At 37.4% G+C, this 18,448-nt stretch overlaps 1 protein-coding gene and 1 pseudogene across 5 annotated transcripts in view; both read right to left on the bottom strand.

Moving 5' to 3' along the window:
* The window catches only part of GABRB2 (gamma-aminobutyric acid type A receptor subunit beta2), a 233,118-nt gene that overhangs the window by 73,021 nt on the left and 141,649 nt on the right, over window positions 1-18,448 (bottom strand). The gene's annotated exons all lie outside the window — the stretch shown is intronic.
* LOC122201595 lies at window positions 15,357-15,797 on the bottom strand (annotated as a pseudogene).

Raw genomic sequence — 18,448 nt, 5'->3', positions numbered from 1 at the left:
AGCAGGCTCCAGGCTCTAAGCTGTCAGCACAGAGCCTGATGCAGGGCCCGAACCCATGAACCATGAGAAAATGACCTGAGCCAAAGCTGGTCGCTCAACCAATTGAGCCACTCAGGTGCCCACATGAATTGTCTTATAATAACAATATCTATTCTGTCTCTCTCTGTTTGGGCCGCATCTAAATTTCTACAACATGTATCTAAAGAGAAGACAAGGCACAGTCTAATCTCTTAATAGTCTTTAATGTGTCCTGTGGACGAGAATTTTAAATGCCCATTGGTTTATTGCTATGAAAAGAAAGCGCTGATGGGATGATGTGCAATAGAACCACAATCAGCCTAGCGCAGCAGTGCCTTATTCCAGAGGTGGCAGTCAAGGACAAGGGTAAGATCAGGTAACAGATTTTAAATGGGATGTTGAAGGAGAGTAACTTTGTATATTGATGCTGAGTCTAAGGATGGGAAGGGTTTCCAAAAGTCGTGTTGTTTGACCCAAATGAGAACCAAATACATGGTATGTAAAAATATTTTGTAAGGAGATGAATTCAATCACTAGCTAATTGATTAGATTATTTCTGTTGAATGTTTGCTATTGCCATTTTACCCAGAGGTTACAAACAGATCAACTCTGATCTGCAAATGTATTGTTTTAGATTACCCTCAGTGTTTTAAGTTGTTTTTTTCAATTACTTGTCAAACATTTTATGTCTTAATTTCACATAACTGAATTTGGAAATTCTTCTTGAAAAATCCGAGAATGTGGCCCCCCTGGGACTGCACTTCTGCACTGGAGAGTCTTGCATGGCCACCACCATCTGTGGCTGATATCCTTGCCCTCTCCTGAGGAGAGGGAAATGGGCCCTTCTAGTTCTCTACAGTCTCCATCACCCCCTTTTATTGTATGCATGGTCATCTTCACTTATTTTCTCTACCTCCTTAACTTACACAGGTATTTGAGATTGTATCCCCTACATTGGGGCCTTTCTAAAATATGTCCTTAAGTCTAGGAAACATACTCATTTACATGTGCCTTTAGAGTCAGAATAACTTAACATCCACTAAAGTATAATAATATTCATGGCTCCCTCTTTTCATCCACTTCTCCCCATCATAAGGAAAACATTCATGTACCTGCTTTCCCTCCATCAACAAAATTTAGATAGTATTCATAATTATAGAAGTGGTTAATATTTATTGAATGCTTACTCTGTTCCAGATACCATCCCAACCTTTTTGCATGATTCATTCACTCATTTAAAATCCATGTTAATTCTTATTGGGTATTGTGATCTCCTTTTTACAGATGAGACAATTAAAGGACCATACACAAAGGCAGTGGTAGAATTGAGATCTATACCTGTTCAGTATGGCAGCATGCACTAAGTTCTACTACATTAAAATCATTGGAACAGGGCTGTCCCATTGGGGGAATGAGCAGCCCCTGGCATGTCTAGAAATAAAGCACTAACCTAGAACACTTATTTATGGGGAAAATCAAAACTGTAAAGTGCCAGGCGCATCAATATTCCAAACTAACACACTTCTTTAGGTGGATGCCTAGATTCTTTTTCTTTCTCAGAAATTCCAATGCAAATTAAAATTCCACATGCAAATATGTGTTACATAAGGATATTCCTTGGGCATCCAAGTACAATAACTGTGGGTAAATTATCATAAAAAAGACCCAAGTAACAGTCCTTTCTCACCTCATATACAAGGCAAGTACCAGTCACAGACACACAAGCTCTGCCTTTCTGGGCTAAATTTCCCCACAGATTACCACCAATTCTGTGACTTACAATAGCCCTTCAATAGACAATACAGTTCAAGAGAATCAACCTCAGTACCCTCATAAAATAAAGGAAAATATAGTAGAAATGGTATACCTAGCAATGCTGATACCTATATTAATTTTGGAACTGTGCTCCTTTGGAGTTCACACTAAATAAGAACTTCATTAAAACAAAACTACATTTCTGGGCATCTGGGTGGCTCAGTTGGTTAAACATCTGGCCTTTGGTTTTGGCTCAGGTCATGATCTCACAGTTAATGAGTTCGAGCCCCATGTAAGGCTCTGAGCTGACAGGGCAGTGGGAAGCCTGCTTAGGATTCCTTCCTCCCTCCCTCTCTTTCCCTCTCTTGTGTACATGCGCTCGCTCTCTCTCTCTCTCTCTCTCTCTCTCTCTCTCTCTCTCTTTCTCTCTCTCTAAGTAAATCAAAATAAATAAATAAACTTAAAAAAGAATTAACGTTTCACCCACTGTTCCACTGGTGGAACACATTTTATCAGCCATTATGTACTAATCCTTTCTACTTTCATGATGTGGCATTTCTCTCCCCTTCCCTACCCTCCCTCTCTCCAATAGACCATCTTTGAAATTAAATCCTAGGTATCAAAAGTTTCAGAACTGTCCTGGGCAAAGAAGTTAGGATACTCAAATACTGTGATTCTTTCTCATTTATTCTCCTCTTTAGTCTCCATGCATTCCAGAGTTTTGCTGCCTCAAGCTACATTTATTCTATAGCTTCTCCTCCTCTATGGTCCTCCTCTCTTTACTAAGCAGTTTGCAGATTTTTCAGATCACAAGTCCTTCATTCTCTGAACACCCATGGTACTTCAAGTCTGTGTCACTCACTTGACTCTTTTCTTCCACCTCCTTTTTCATGTTGCCATCTCTAGTTCATTCTTCCCTTCTGAGCCAAGTGTCTTCTTGACATTCCATCTAAACTTGAATGTATACAACACCCCCAAAAACCAAGAGCACACGTTACACACTGTATATTAGCCAATTTGACAATACATTATATTAAAAAAATAAACTTGAATGTATAGAGACCATCTCAAATTTGACATTTTCTAAACAGATATCTTGATTTTTACAACACTCCTGTTCTTCACACAGTAGTCTCTACCTCAGTAAATGAAACCTCCATTCTTCTAATTGGTAAGTCATCTTTGACTTCTTCCCTCACTTAACAGACATCAGTATATACTACTGGTATTTCCTTCTAAATACATCTAAGATTAATAATTTCTCATAAATTCTACCCTGTCCAAGTTATCAAATTTTTCTCTGGACTATCAGCAAGAGCCTTCAAACTGGCTCCTATAGGGCCTTTGCACTTACTTTCCTCCTAAGGATAATCTTTACTCAATATACACATGGTCCAAACCCTAACTTAATAGAGGTCTCTGCTCAAATATCACTTCACTGGAATAGCCTTCCATGGTCACCATATATAAATTAGTACTTAATAAACAGTGATTCTCCAATAACCTCTACTTCCCTACCTCATGTTATGATCTTCATGACACATACTACTACCTCCCACATTATATATTTGTTGGTTTATTATATGTTCCTTTCAGTATATGTTCACTTCAAAGGCAAGAATTTTTTTTAACTACTTATCTGCATTGCTGAGGACAGTGCTTGGCATGTAGTGAACACTTAAAAGATTTGTTTACCATACACAAAAATAAGTTCAAAATGGATGAAGGACCTAAATGTGAGACAGGAAACCATCAAAATCCTACAGAAGAAAACAGGCAGCAAGCTCTTTAACCTCAGTCACAGCAACTTTTTACTTGACATGTCTCTGGAGGCAAGAAAAATAAAAGCAAAAATAAACTATTGGGACATCATCAAGATAAAAAGTTGTACAGCAAAGGAAACAACCAACAAAACTAAAAGGCAACCAATGGAATGGGAGAGGATACTTGTAAACGAGATATTGGATAAAGGATTAGTATCCAAAATCTATAAAGAACTCACCCAACTCAACACCCAAAAACAAATAATCCAGTGAAGAAATGGGCAGAAAACATGAATGAACACTTTTCCAAAAAAGACATCCAGATGGCCAAAAGACATGAAAAGATGCCCAACATCTTGATGGGTTGGGGGGGGTGGTAAAGAGGTGGGTTAAGTGAGTGATGGGCATTAAGGAGGGCACTTGTTGCAGTGAGCACTGGGTGTTATATGCAATTGATGAATCACTGGGTTCTACTCCTGAAGGCAAGACTACACTGGTAACTAACTTGGGAATAAAAAAAAAAAAAAAGATTTTCTGAATAGATAAATCAATGAATAATCCTAGTAGACAAAATGCCATATTTTATATGTCTTACTATCTCTTATGGTATCTAGTTCAGTATGAAACACACAGAGATTTAGAAACTGATTATTTGCTTCTCATATCTTTCATTATTCAGGAAGCTACTTGAATGCATAAGCTGAACTAGTTCTCAGACACTAGCATAAATCCTAGTCCACAGTAAGTATCCAATAATTATTTGTCAAACAAATGACTTCCAAACACCAAGAAGGAAGAGATCAAGTTTAAATCTTTAAGAGAGAGGTTAGAGATTGCTGACCAGGGGACTAAATATTGTAGTAAACAAATACTGTGTAAAAAGAATTTTATATAAAAATTACGTATCTAGTTTCTCTTGAAATCTAGCAACAGGGGCTTGTTGTTCCCACCTGGAAGCCATCAGCTGGAGTTGAAGTGAGGCTGGAGTGGTTCCTGCTTTAGAAACGGCATGTGATAAAGCCCTGCATTGCCTACTTCACTCACGGATATTGCCCACCTGACTTCATAGCAACTTGTCTTTGTGATTCTGCCTTTGCACAAATGACCATCCCTATTATTCCACAAGGAAAAATGGCACTTAGAAAAACAATATTATAGCAAGGACAAAGGTGAGGGGTTTTAAGTCAAACAGACTTGATTTCCAGTATTAGTCCCATCAATTCATGCTGTGGAGTTAGGAGAACTTTTACTCAAATTCTTTATTTATTAAATTTTTTTTAATGTTTATTTATTTTTGAGAGACAGAGACAGAGACAGAGAGTGAACAGGGGAAGGGCAGAGAGAGGGAGACACAGAATCTGAAGCAGGTTCCACGCTTTGCGCTGTCAGCACAGAGCCACAAACCGTGAGATCGTGACCTGAGCTGAAGTTGGACGCTCAACTGACTGAGCCACCCAGGCGCCCCTTAAATTCTTTAAATCTCAGTATTCTCATATTTAAAACAGGGACAATACCAGGGCATTGTAAAGGTTCAATAAGATAATGTCCTTAAATATCTTGGCATTTAAAAATACTTGATGAGTGTTAGCTATGATACCAATATTGATTAGAATGATAATTCTTATCTAAGCAGAAAAAAAAAACTTACTATTTTTGGCTTATCATTATAAAATAGAATCAATCATTGTTTAAGGTTACATCATTGACCATATCATTGGGTACTGTAATCTTTTGCTAAAGCTTCTGCTTAATGTCAAGATGAAATATCTCCTCAGATAAAAATATGCATCTTTTTCCCCCCATCAAATTTACAGGATTTAGTCATTTAGGTAAGCCTACATTCGTTATTTTAAAAAATTAAGTTTAATTTTTACATGTTTATTTATTTATTTTGAGAGAGAAACAGAAGGGAAGAGGGGCAGCAGACAGAGATGGGGAGAGAGAGACAGAGAGAGAGTAAGAGAGAGAGAGCGAGTCAGTCCCAGGAAAGCCCCACATTGAGAGCACAGTGCCCGACGTGGGAACTGATGCCAGAAACTGTGAGATCATGACTGAAGCTGAAATTAAGAGTCTGATGCTTAACTGACTGAGCCACCCAGACACCCCCCAAAAATTTTAATGAAGTTTAAACATCTAAAATCATTTTGTAGGTTATCACAAAGACATATCCTCAAACATTTCCGCAACAAAAGTAGAAAATAAAAGTGAGGGGAAAGCCTTCTTAAGATGTAAGTGATGAACTAATAGAGCATTAATTAACCTTAGTTTATGCTAATAACAGAGATGATGGTGGTGGAGCAAACTTTCCACATATGCAGATAATTCACTTGAACCAGTCACAATGTCAAGAGAATTCTAGGATACAGAGGAGCTTAAACTCTGTAAGTGCCTGTCATGGCTCATAAGGTCCAACATAGGTAATTGTGGGAAATCAAGTCCATACATAAAAAGATGAGACAGAATGCCTCTTTTCTAAGTTGTAAGTAGTTTAGAACCAGAAAAAAAGAAGATATTCAAGAGTTATCTGGAAGAAGAGTTTGCAGAAATCCAAAACTTTTGGTCTCATCTACTGTTTATGTAAGAATATTTATAGTATTGTTGGATTTTATAGGGAATTAACCGATACGTAAATTAAATTTAAATTTATAACTAAATGCCCTAACATATGTCAATATCAAGGATATTATCAATATTTTGAATGCTCATAAAAAACAATATGAACTGCTATATACCCCATTTCCTGCAACAAATTTTAGTTGCTGCTATAATCATGGTCAATTTCATTGCAGGTGGCAAGGCAAATGGGTCATGTGATAAGTGTGGTGAGAAAACAATTGGCGGAAAATATTTACTGCACATTTTTAAATGTTTAAAAAGGTAGCCTTGGTATGTATAGTAAGGAGAGTTCATGTAATTTGAGAAAATTATAAATGAGGAAGGAGGAAAGAAAAAACAGAGACAAAGGAATAAAAACTATGGGTGGAACATAGGGAAGCTATGTCAGATTATTTAAATATACTTGTGCTGATGATAACATTCAAGCTTTACCTAAACTAACATTTTACTGTAACTCTTCAAAATACAGCTTTTTTTTCATTGGAAGTCATAACTGTCAAACTTTGAAGTTTTGGTTAATAATCGTTAAAAAATGTATATAGGCATAAATGTCATGTTTCGAGTTTTGAGTGTCTAAAGGGTCAAACGCATATGTGGGTGAACACCCATACGGAAAAAGCCTTGGTAGCCCACAAGCATTACGGAAAATGCCAACAGAGGAACAGGGTCTCCATATCTCAAATTTGTTCTCTAAGGATATTAATCGTGGCTCCTCTTCAAGAATTAGTCCTAAGTCTCTGAAGTAAACTTTTCATTTTTACAGAGAATGTTTACTGAGGAAGAAATGCATATGATATCAATCTTACTGAGAGATTAAACCTACATTACTGAGAAAAACATAGTCTCAGCAATAAATGCAGTTGAAGTCCTTTCTACCTGACAAGAATTTTTCTATTAGCTATTTGAAGTCTATAAAAAAACAAGAAGACAAACAAAATGGAGTTGTCAATGCCTCCTACAAAGAAAGGAACAAGAATTGTTCTTACTGCAAGTCCTCTGATAGCAAAGGGTACTTTAAGGTAGAAAGTAATTTACATAATGTTCCAAGATAAATGTTCAACGTGTTATTAAATAACTAGTTTTAGCTAAGTTATATGTGGTCTAGGAACCCAGGAAGTTCAACACTTATTTTTCTAATTACAGAAAGCCTTTTTTTAATAAAGTTATTTGGTAGTGGCACTTACTTTCCTATGTGAAGACTGGATACATTTGCAGATCAGTCCACAATATCTTTTAACTCATAACTTGTCTAAATAGAGTATTATACTTAATACAAAGTACTTAACAACCATATATAATGCTATTTAGATTGGAAATCTAGTTAGGATTTCCCTCTTGGGACTGTGAACTCACCTTGTCCTGTGAATACAACTAGGAATTACTTGCTTCAGAGCAAAGAGTCCGGAAAGGGACCCAAAGACTGACCGAACAGACTCCACAACTAATGAGGAAGATATTCTGTAGAGAAGAGGCCCTACTGGAGAGGGTAGAACAGGTGAAGACTTTGGGAACCTAGACTCCATGGGTCCAACCACGGGAGGGAGTGAGGGAGGGAACCTTGGGCATAGAGAGGGGCAAAAGGCAGAGGAGCACACCAGGGAGCCTATAAAGGGAAGAGAATCCCCAGGCATTTGGCCTTGAGGGGCTAAATTTCATGAGTGCTTACAGATGAGGAGAAGGAAGGCAAGAGAAAGGTAGCTCACTTTAAATCTCCTTACAATGTGTAGCACACTGATAAATACCTTAGATGTGCAGAGCATGACATTCAAGGAACTCAAGGCTGCCTTAATGATGAAGTTTTGCTAGAGACTAAAAGCAACCTTATCTTGACACTAGCTAAACCTCCAGGCTCCAAAACTCTTTAACATGCAAAAATACCTTAGAGGCTTACATTATCTCTACCCCTCCCCCTGAAACTAAGAGTATATAATCAGTCTCTGTTCACAATCCCAAACGCAGCTCTTTCTGCTCATGGATCCTTACCCTGTGCCACAATAAAAGCACCTTTTTGCACCAGTTAAAAAGAAATTCCCTGTTGGGATTCCAATTTCAATTTTTCTACTCTATTTCTGTGAGATTGAAAATTTTGAGAACTGTGAAAGAACAATTTAAGAAAACGGGTTTACTAGCTTCATGCTTCAGTAAAATTTATTTAATCTTTTGGAAGCTATGTTTCCACATCTGTAAAATGGAGGATTAATTACAGTTAAGAGGAGGTTGTTATGTGACTTAAGTAAGCTAAATTATGCAACTAGGTAACACATAGTGAATGTTCAATAAAAGTAATGTTATTAATAAACATGAGAGTAAAAGTAGTTGATCTTAATAATTATACTGAAATATGAACTTCATGAGGGAAGAAGCCATTATTTCTACAATAACCTTAATTTCCTACAATACCTATAATTAAATATATTCCCAGTGAACTGACTCTAGCCCTTAAAACAAGTTAATGGCAAGACTTACTTGGATTGAGGTCATGTGATATTTTTATAGTTCTGGGGGTAAACACATGTTTTCACCAACTGGTACCATTTCTGGTTTTAAGCTAATAGTAATCATGGTGATGTGTTTACTACTAGCATAAGTGGAAAAGGAGTTATGAGAATTTCTGAGACTAAGTAAAAGGAATTTCCCTAAACTAGTCCTATTTGCTAAAATTAAAACTTGATATAAATTGATTACAATGGCTCTGAAAGGTACTGCCATTAATGATAAAATACCAGAAACTTGTAAGTCTCGTTAACATAATATGTGGTACATTTGAAAAGCACATATTTAAAATTTAAAGTAAAATTAAGAACTATTAAGCAGAATCAGTCATAGTTTAATTCAAGCCAGAGTGTTTGATACAATTTTGAACATAAGGTGAGAGGGGTCCACTCCCACAGGTCGTGGGACAGCTAGTTGAATGGTCTCATTTTAAAGATAAAAAAGTCTAGAGAAGTGGCTTTCTAAAGTCATTCAGCTATACTAGAGATATAATCTCCTCATTCTCATTACTCATCAGTAAACTATACTCTCTTACTTTCTGATTTAAACTATATCAGGAATGACATTATTGTCATTTTAAACATCTAAAACATATTTTTAATCTTTCATGAGCCATGTACCTACCTGGTCATCTTTATGTAGGTGCTGCGCATATAGTGATTGAGTAAAACAGAAAGGTGAGGTCTCCAGGAGCTGGTGCTCAGTGAAAGATAGAGTTATTTAAAACATAAACCCATTACAGTTGTCTAAACAATATAATACACATGTTCAATGAAGCTAAATACCAACAAAAACAAAAGCAAAACCAAAATGGTGGGCAACACAGGCCATGCTGTGAAACTTATAAGGAGCTGCAAACATATGTCCTTAATGGTCCCAGAATAATTAGTACTGCAGGGTTTGTGTCGTGTGTGTGTGTGTGTGTGTGTGTGTGTGTGTGTGTGTGTGTGTTTGAGTGTTTGAATGTTCTGGGTTTTAAAGATTTGCCTTTTTCTCTCCCTGAGATGTAAGCTTATATTCATAAACACTGCAAATATACTTAAAATACTCATACATCAATCAAAGAGCAATATACCTACAAGATTATCTCTATTAAAATATTGCAATAACACATTCTCAAATTTCATTCCACTCCTATTACATTGGTTTTCGCCTTCTAGGTGCTAAAGTATTTTGGATGATGAGTCAACACTCTCTGACCACAGAGCATATTTTCATACATTATTTCTAGCATCCACTGCCCACCACTTCCAATTATCTCCTCTCCCTGACTCAACTCAAATTGTACTCTTAGCATTTCCCTCCTTTGGTTGAAATAAAGCTTAGGGTTTAATAAATGTTAGATTGTATATGCTGCTCCTAGGAGGGATAACCCTTGAAATCATTGCAAGTTATTTGTGCCACAGTGTGGAAGTGCTGAATGCATTCTTTCTAGAGAGCAAATATGAAAAATTAGTGGAAGAAGCCTGAAAGAAGAAAGGTGCAAGGTGCAAATGAGAGGCAAAGGATGCCAATTACTACAGTAATAGATACGAAATACTGAGAGCTCAATACCCCTTAACTCTATGGAGCTGATCTCACTTAATTACCTTATAAATGACTTTTCTGTCCTTAAATTTTTTTGCTTGGGGCCATACATCTATAGAATCTGATTCATTAAGTTTGAATTTAGAAACCTATTTTTATTTATTTATTATTGAAGCATAATTGATATACGATGTTGTACTAGTTTCCTGCATACAACATATTCTATATATTGCTCAATGCTCACCAAGATAAAACATCCCAAGTCAGTTTGATACCAGTGTTCTGATAACCACACGTTATCAAACATACTCTCTGAAATAGAGTCTATTATTAATTGGAATCTGGTCTGCTTTATTCTGCAACTCTATAAAACAAACAAACAAACAAACAAACAAACAACTTTACACAAAATTTTACCTCTTCAGGAACTTAACTTACCATTTAGAGTATAAGCTATCACCTGGGCAATGGAAAGCAACTTTATTGTTTTATGAAAAGCCAGATCACCTTCACTGTAGCTTATCAAAATTCTGGACTTTAAAAATTCCTTTCCCTTTATTTTTCTTAGTGACATGCTCAAATGGTATTCAGATTCTACTTAGAACTCAAGTGTACCAGCTTTTTACCAATTGCATTTGCAAATAACAACTTCTGACTTTGGGAGTTAAGAACTGAGCTGCATTGCGACTGTCTGTTGGGGGAAATTCACCTCCTGTGAAAAGTTTCAAGAGCAATGCTGAGTCAGTAACCTTTCTGTTCAGGACATGCAATGCTCTTGTGAAAAAGGAATCTGACTTTTGAAAATTGGAAAATAGAGTGGCTAGAGCTGAACTAAATCAAGCTTTAGGCAATGCAGAAACTTTTGACAACACAGTGCTATAAACCTGAGGGTGATCACATACTGATCACATGAAACAAGAATGAAAGACTATAGTCAGGTGGAAATAAAATGGCTGTGTATTGATACAACATGATGTGACATGAGATCAATTGTTCTCATGATTTTATGAGGGGAATAAGAAATGGGCTTTATCGAGTGTAAGGGTGAGTAAAAGTTTGAGTCAGAGGAAAGATATAAAAATTCCATGGGCTCTAAAACAAACAGATTTTTACCTGACTTCACAGGTCCTACCACAATACTTCAGAACAAGAGAAGATGTTGAGAGACAAATGCTGGTACCCAAATGGCAGATTTAGGGAGAGCTTCAATCCTCCCTGTACATATTATTTCCTTTTTAACCTTTTACGGTAAAAGAAATGTAGGTATTGGAACCAGGCAAAGCTGAATTCAAGTCCTAGCATTTGCATTTACCAGGTTGAGTGACCTTGGGTAATCACTTAAATTTTCAGAGTCTTGGTGTCTATAACTGCAAAATGGAGATCACATGATCCACTGTTGGGACAACTGTCAATGTGTCAAGAACTAAGTATAGCTCCTTGGATATATGAGGTATTCAATAAATTCAAGCCACCACCACCAACAGTACTACCACAACATCTTCATAAAGAATTAGGATGAAGAAATGGATATGAAGTGAACTTGTGCCCTCCTCTGAACACAAGACAAGAGAGGTACCCAGTGTAGGGGACTAGGGAGGGAAAGGGAGAGTCTACAGGTGATCTGAATGAATGATCTATTTATTATGTGCAGATATGGTTGACTGGTTGAGGTCTTAGGATGAGGCTACATCCCTGTGGAAGAAGATGGGCTTTATTCTGAAGGGAGGAGGCAGTTATCAGTGTGTTCTTTACAAAAGATTTAAAAAGAACAAAAAAACACATGCCCCTGACACTTGGAGGCAGGTCAGGAAGCAGGTAAGGTGAAACCCACTAGAAGTCTCCAAGCTGACCATGAAATAAGAAAATATACTGAAGTGGTTAAGAGTATGAGCCTTGGAGTAGTCAAACTCAGATTCAAGTCCAGTCTGACATTTTTTAGCTTTGCAAGTTAGGCAAAAATTACCTTGGTTTTCTTTTCTATTAAGTGAGAATGATATCTATTTCATAAATCTGGCATATAGATCAACTAAGGTAATATTTATAAACACAGAGTATACTACTGGATATGCAATATACTTTTAATATACTTTAATCCTTTTAATATTACTAATAAAATATATTGTCTGGCTACCTGTTAGGCTTTCTGTTCATTTGCTTTTTGATATTGTTACGCCTTAGAGTGAAGTGCTGCAATCTAATCTAAACCTTGCTATGGAGATTTGAAAAAGTATTTCTTTTGTCTAATCTTGACCCATGGCATTGAAGAGAAAATATGGGACAGGCAAGGGGGAGAAGGATGGAGAAGAAACTTCAAATGGCAAATGGGAACAAATGTCAGGGCTTCTGGCTCAGATCCCCTCCACTCTCAGGAAGAGCTCTGTCTTCTGTAGCTAGTCTGAAAAAGCTGGACAGTACATTGTTATGGCGTGGGGAAGTATTTCATCAGAGACTTTCCCAAAATGACTTAGACACTCAGATTAAGGGGGTATAAAACTGAAGGTCCCTATCTCCTAGCATAGCACAAATCTATCTATCTCCATTGAGCTTACTGATCATATTTTGAACTCTCACAATCCTCTATCTGGGTCATAGTCTTTAGTCTTGTGAATGAATGATTCTATATCAATAATACTTCTGCTTATTCTCAGCCACTCTTTCCTTGCTGGGCAAATGAATATTGTCCTTTTATTCAGCTCTTACTCCTTCCTAGAGTCATTGTCACATGACTTGTCTCTCAAGGACCTAAATCATACTCATTGGTTCTAAATCTTCTGGCTTATACACGTGTTGTTTCTGTCTCTTATACAATGGTAAGCTCCATGGCTTAATTCTAAATCACTGTTCACACTCACCCTAAAATCTAGTCATAAAGACCTATTCTTCACTGTGACAGACCAAGCTTCCATCTTCCACTCACGCAGCTCGGTGGATACCCAGAGCCTTCCACTCCTGCCATGCATCGCCTTGTGCCAGTCTCTTGGCAACCTCTCTTGAGGAAATACTGCCAAGAATCCAATAAACATCTGTCATCCTTCAAAGAGAACTCTGGATGGACATCAAAAGAACTAGGTTTTAAAGACTTAATCTTTCTTTCTTTCTTTCTTTCTTTCTTTCTTTCTTTCTTTCTTTGAGAGTGAGAGTGAATGAGCTGGGGAGAGGGGCAGAGAGAGAGAGAGAGAGAGAGAGAGAGAATCTTAAGCAGGCTCTACACTCAGTGCAGAGCCTGAGCAGGGCTCAATCCCACAACCCTGGGATCATGACCTGAATTGAAGTCAAGAGTCAGATGCTCAACCGACTGAGCCACCCAGGTGCCCCAGACTTAATTGTTTCTCCTTCATTTGTCTATTCAAGTGTTTTTCCCTCTAATTTTTGTTATTTTTGTTTAATTTTAGAAAATTCTATTTTTTTTAATAGTAGTAGGACTATGTAACATGATCTCTACTTTGTTTTTCTTTTTTGAATGTTTATTTATTTTGAGAGAGAGAGGTAGAGAGAGACAGAGAGAGAGAAAGAGAGAGAGAGACAGAGACAGAGAGAGACAGAGAGCATGTATGCAAGTGAGGGAGGGGCACAGAGAGAAGATGAGAGAGAAAGTTCCAAGCAGGCTCCATGATAAGCATGGATCCTAAGGTGGGGATAAATTCCATGACCATGAGATCATGACCTGAGCCGAAGTCAAGAGTCGGACGCTTAACTGACTGAACCACCCAGGAGCCCCATCTCTACCCTTTTAAGACAGTTTTCAGTGTACCATACAGTGCTGTTAATTATAGGCACAATGTTGCACACCAGATTTCTAGGACTCATTCATCTTGCAAAACTAAAACACTTTACCTGTTAAAAATGAACTCCATGGGGTGCCTGGGTGGCTCAGTCGGTTAAGCGGCCGACTTTGGCTCCAGTCACGATTTCGCGGTCTGTGAGTTCGAGCCCCACGTCGGGCTCTGTGCTGACAGCTCAGAGCCTGGAGCCTGTTTCAGATTCTGTGTCTCCCTCTCTCTGACCCTCCCCCGTTCGTGCTCTCTCTCTGTCTCAAAAATAAATAAACGTTAAAAAAAAAATAAAAAAAAAAATGAACTCCACATTTTCCCGAACCCACAGCCTCTGACAACCACCGTTCTACTCTCTACTTCTATTCAACTATTGTAGATACCCTGTATAAGCGGAATCATACAGTACTTGTCCTTCTGTGTCTGGCTTATTATGGACCATTCCAAACATATAACAGTTTCAATAACAGTCATAGTCCCAACTTTAAGGTCATCACTTGATATTCCACCTATGTTGGTCTGTTACTGTACTGTCCAGTAAAATATGTCTGCACTTGTTAATCCATTAAAGTTAAATAACATACAGAAGTTCAGATCCTCATGTACACCAGTCACATTTCAAGGCCCCAACAGCCACATGTGGCAAGTGACTATCATACTGGACAATATAACTCTACAAAACAGTTGAACACTTCCATCATCACAGAATGTTTTATTGGGCAGTGCTAACCTATATCCAACACTCACCACAGAGTATTTTGAAACAAATACCATGTCACCTAAACATAACACCAAAATATAGCAACATGTTATAATGTTATAAAAATAAACACATTGTAATAGTACATAACAACAATAATATATAATAACATCAAATATGGAGTTGGTGTTAAAATTTTCCCATTATAATAAAGTTTCTTAACCTGGGGTACACAGGAGCCTTCAAGGGCTTAGCAAAAGCTCTTAGGTTACAAGCAAAAATTTGTTAAAGGATATTCACGCCTTTTTCTGGGGAGATGATTTATGGGAGTAGTTCTAAAATTCCGATAAGGGTCAGTTTCTCCAAATTCAAGAAACACTCCCTTAGAAAAATGTGTGGTCAGCTAGATAAATAAAGACATGAAGTAGGTTAATTGTTAACACAACTATAAAGCTAACTTTATAAATGTGAAATAAAGAATACATTCTTAGAGACATCTTTTTTCCTATACATCTATTTTTTGTTATGGCACAATTTATATATTTCAAATGCATGAAAAAATAGGATCATTTTAGTATCTTAACATAAACTGCCTTTGAATGGGAACTTTCTTATCAGTACTTTGAGGTCTATGAGACGTATCTAGAAAATGAAGGGAAAATGAAGACTACTTAAATTGAATGGGGGTGGGATGCCTATGGTTTTTCCTTTTGATTAACTGCTGTAACACTGTCCTTCAGGTGGCTGAGGGAGTTTCAGGTTTTCTTTAGACATCATTAGGCGCCAGAGCTCTTACAGGACAACTTTGATGCTATATGAATTCTGCCATTTGCTAACAATGATATGGCTCTTGGGTCCTCCACTCCATTAGAACTATTAACTCCATTCCTATTAATTTTTGTTACAAATATTACAAAGGGGGTTGCTTCTGGGTGTTTAGATCCAATTCTATTTTGCGACTGTATATCCAGTTTCACAAATTGTTCTTGGAGGCCCAGTTATCATCCCTGCCCATCTTCTAAGTGTCATGTCTTCATCATCTTCTAGATTCAAGCTACCTGTGCCATCTCCTACTCCTTTCTGGCCTTCTTCCCGTTCTTCCAACAGTCAAAAATTGTGAGGAACTTTTACTCCTGAGCCCATGGTGTCTGACATCTTATGTCACTGTCACTCAAAGGCCCTACCTCTTATTATTTTTAACTATAAAATATAGATGGGTGGCTGGAATTTTCACCTGCCATATGGAAGTGTATAATTGGGTATGGAGTAGAAGAGAACATGCTTCTCAGTTTGTTTTCTAAGTTAAGACTTAGAAAAGTGGAGAGTTTGCCCTAAACTTCTCTTGTGATAACCATAAGTGTTCACCTTCATTCATTTATTCATCCATTCATCCACTCATTCATCCAATGCCTATTTACTAATAGCATCATCCATGTGCCAATGATATAAATTCACAGTTTTGATATGGTTAAGAGATGATCTCTTAGAGAGTTTTATTAATTCAACACCAAATGTTTATACAATTACTATAGGGCAGGCCTTGTATTGGGTAATCCAGACAAACACAATCCTTTCCTCAGAGAGATTATATTCTCCACTTGCATTCCACTCAATATCCCTATTCTGAGAGTTGGGGAGAGAATTGTCTCTTGATGTACACTGTTTGGGACAGTAAGTAAAAGAAGGTGAGATTACACAGTTTTACATTTGCTGTGACTTCTTCCTTTATCCTCTAAGTTGTATTCCTGATTTTCTACTCCCAAAATGGTAATTATTAGCCTGTTGCCCCTTTGCACATTCTTACCCGGGACCACTGTCTAGACACCCATGAAGTCAACTACAGAATGAGAAATCCCCAGCTGCAGTTGGAATCTCTCTGTTGAGCATCTGTAACCTTTTCCAGGAAGTTCAAGGTCTCAGATTTCCTCTAGTCTTTCTTAATCTAAGAGTCCCCATCAAAAAAGCTGAGATAAATATTCTCTTCTACTCCAGATGCAAATATCTGTCAACTGTATCTCTATGTGCTTCGCACACACTCCCAACTGAATTCTAGTACATCAATCATTTTTGAAGTCTTTAATGCAAAATCTTTCATGAACATCTCTCTGTAAATACATGTTTCAGCAACCTTTATCTCATTTCTTTCTCAGTAGCGATGACGTGGAAAGGCCCTCTTATTTAGAAAATTCTTTATGAAACAAACAGAAACAATCTTGGTTATTGATGCTTGAAATAGTCATTTTACATTTTCCTTGGTATTTCAAGGTTGTTTCCTTCTTAGGTAGGGAGGCAAGATTCTTGGTGGCAAAATAGAAAATAGGGAAATGGATCTTAGCTTGTTAGCATTCAGTAGTTTAAGAATGCTTACACTCATAAAATCTGAAAGAAAAAATATTTTATTTTATTAAGCCAACAAATAACCACTGATTGTTTGCTCTATATCATGCTCTGTGCTAACCACTAGATACTGAATGTTGAGTGACATAAACATGGTCCATGCCCTAGTGGAGAATAATGGGGAAACAGACACTAAACAAATGAACACCAGAATATATACATAATTATGTATTGCAAGAAGAGCTAAAAGTACTTGGTACTAAAAGCCTTAATAATAAGGGGGCTTAGTTAATTTTATTGGTGAGGGAAAACTTATTTTTAAAAAGGGATATTTAAGCTATGTGGTTAGGAATAAGCCAGGTGAAGCTGTGAGAGTTGGCTATGGAAGTATACCCCAGAAGGAGGGGATAAAAGCATTTGCAAAAACAATAAGGAAAAAAGGAGTCAGCCAGTTTGAAGAGCAGCACAGAGGAGCGCCTGGATGGCTCAGTTGGTTAAGTGTCCGACTCTTGGTTTCAGCTCAGGTCATGATCAGGTTTCGTGAGCTCGAGCCCCACATCAGGCTCCAAGCTGACAGTGTGGAGCCTGCTTGGGATTCTCTGTCTCCCTCTCTCTGCGCCTCCCCCACTTGCGCTATCTCTCTCTAAATAAATAAATAAACTTAAAAAATTTTTTTTGAAGAGCAGCACAGGAAGAATTGGAGAACATGTGGCGATTAGAGGAGCCTCTATTTTTCAATTTGAAGTGTCCTTTCTGTCAAATCTGGAATAAGCTTGGAGCATATTTCCATTTTATGCATTTTCAAATAAAATAAATTTTGTCTCTTGTATACATTTAATTCTTCAATATTATCTTCCAATAAAAGGCAGTTGAGTCTAAAGACACTGTGTGCAAAAACCCACTTTAAATTATACATCCACTGCTATATTGATACTTCTATTGCTACATTTTAAAAATCTTGGTGTGTTTTAAACACGTTACTCCAATGTGGTCTTTGCTGTTGTTATGGGGAAGGAGAGTAGAATTATCACCCTGGAAAGATACAAATCTGTGTTTTATGCTGGGGTCTGAGATTAATTTTTGTGTGGCCTTTGACAACATGTTTAAAAATTCTGTGCCTCAGTTCCCCCGTCCATATATCCAGGATAATAAAGTTAACCTCGGGAATTGAGCAGATGGCTGGGATAATTAAATGTGTTAAGATTGTGAAATTATCTTGCAAAATAATGAAGTGCTACACAAGTGTTCCCTATGTCATTTTCATTTATTTATTTTTATTTCTGGAGTGGAGTTGTAAGGAGGTGCATGGTCTGTGCAGGGGTGAGACCCTGGGCTCTGAAATCAAAATGCCAGTGTCCAAATTGCCTCCCTCACTTCTACCTGTGCCAGTTTACATAAGTGATTTACCTTGTTTACACCTCTGTTTCCTTACCCAGAAAGCAAGGAAAAGAATAGTCAGTTCCTAGTTC

Source organism: Panthera leo, chromosome A1, assembly GCF_018350215.1.
Source record: "Panthera leo isolate Ple1 chromosome A1, P.leo_Ple1_pat1.1, whole genome shotgun sequence".
NCBI lineage: Eukaryota > Metazoa > Chordata > Mammalia > Carnivora > Felidae > Panthera > Panthera leo.
The sequence above is the reverse complement of the archived record's forward strand: the minus strand, read 5'-3'. Positions and strand labels throughout refer to the sequence as shown.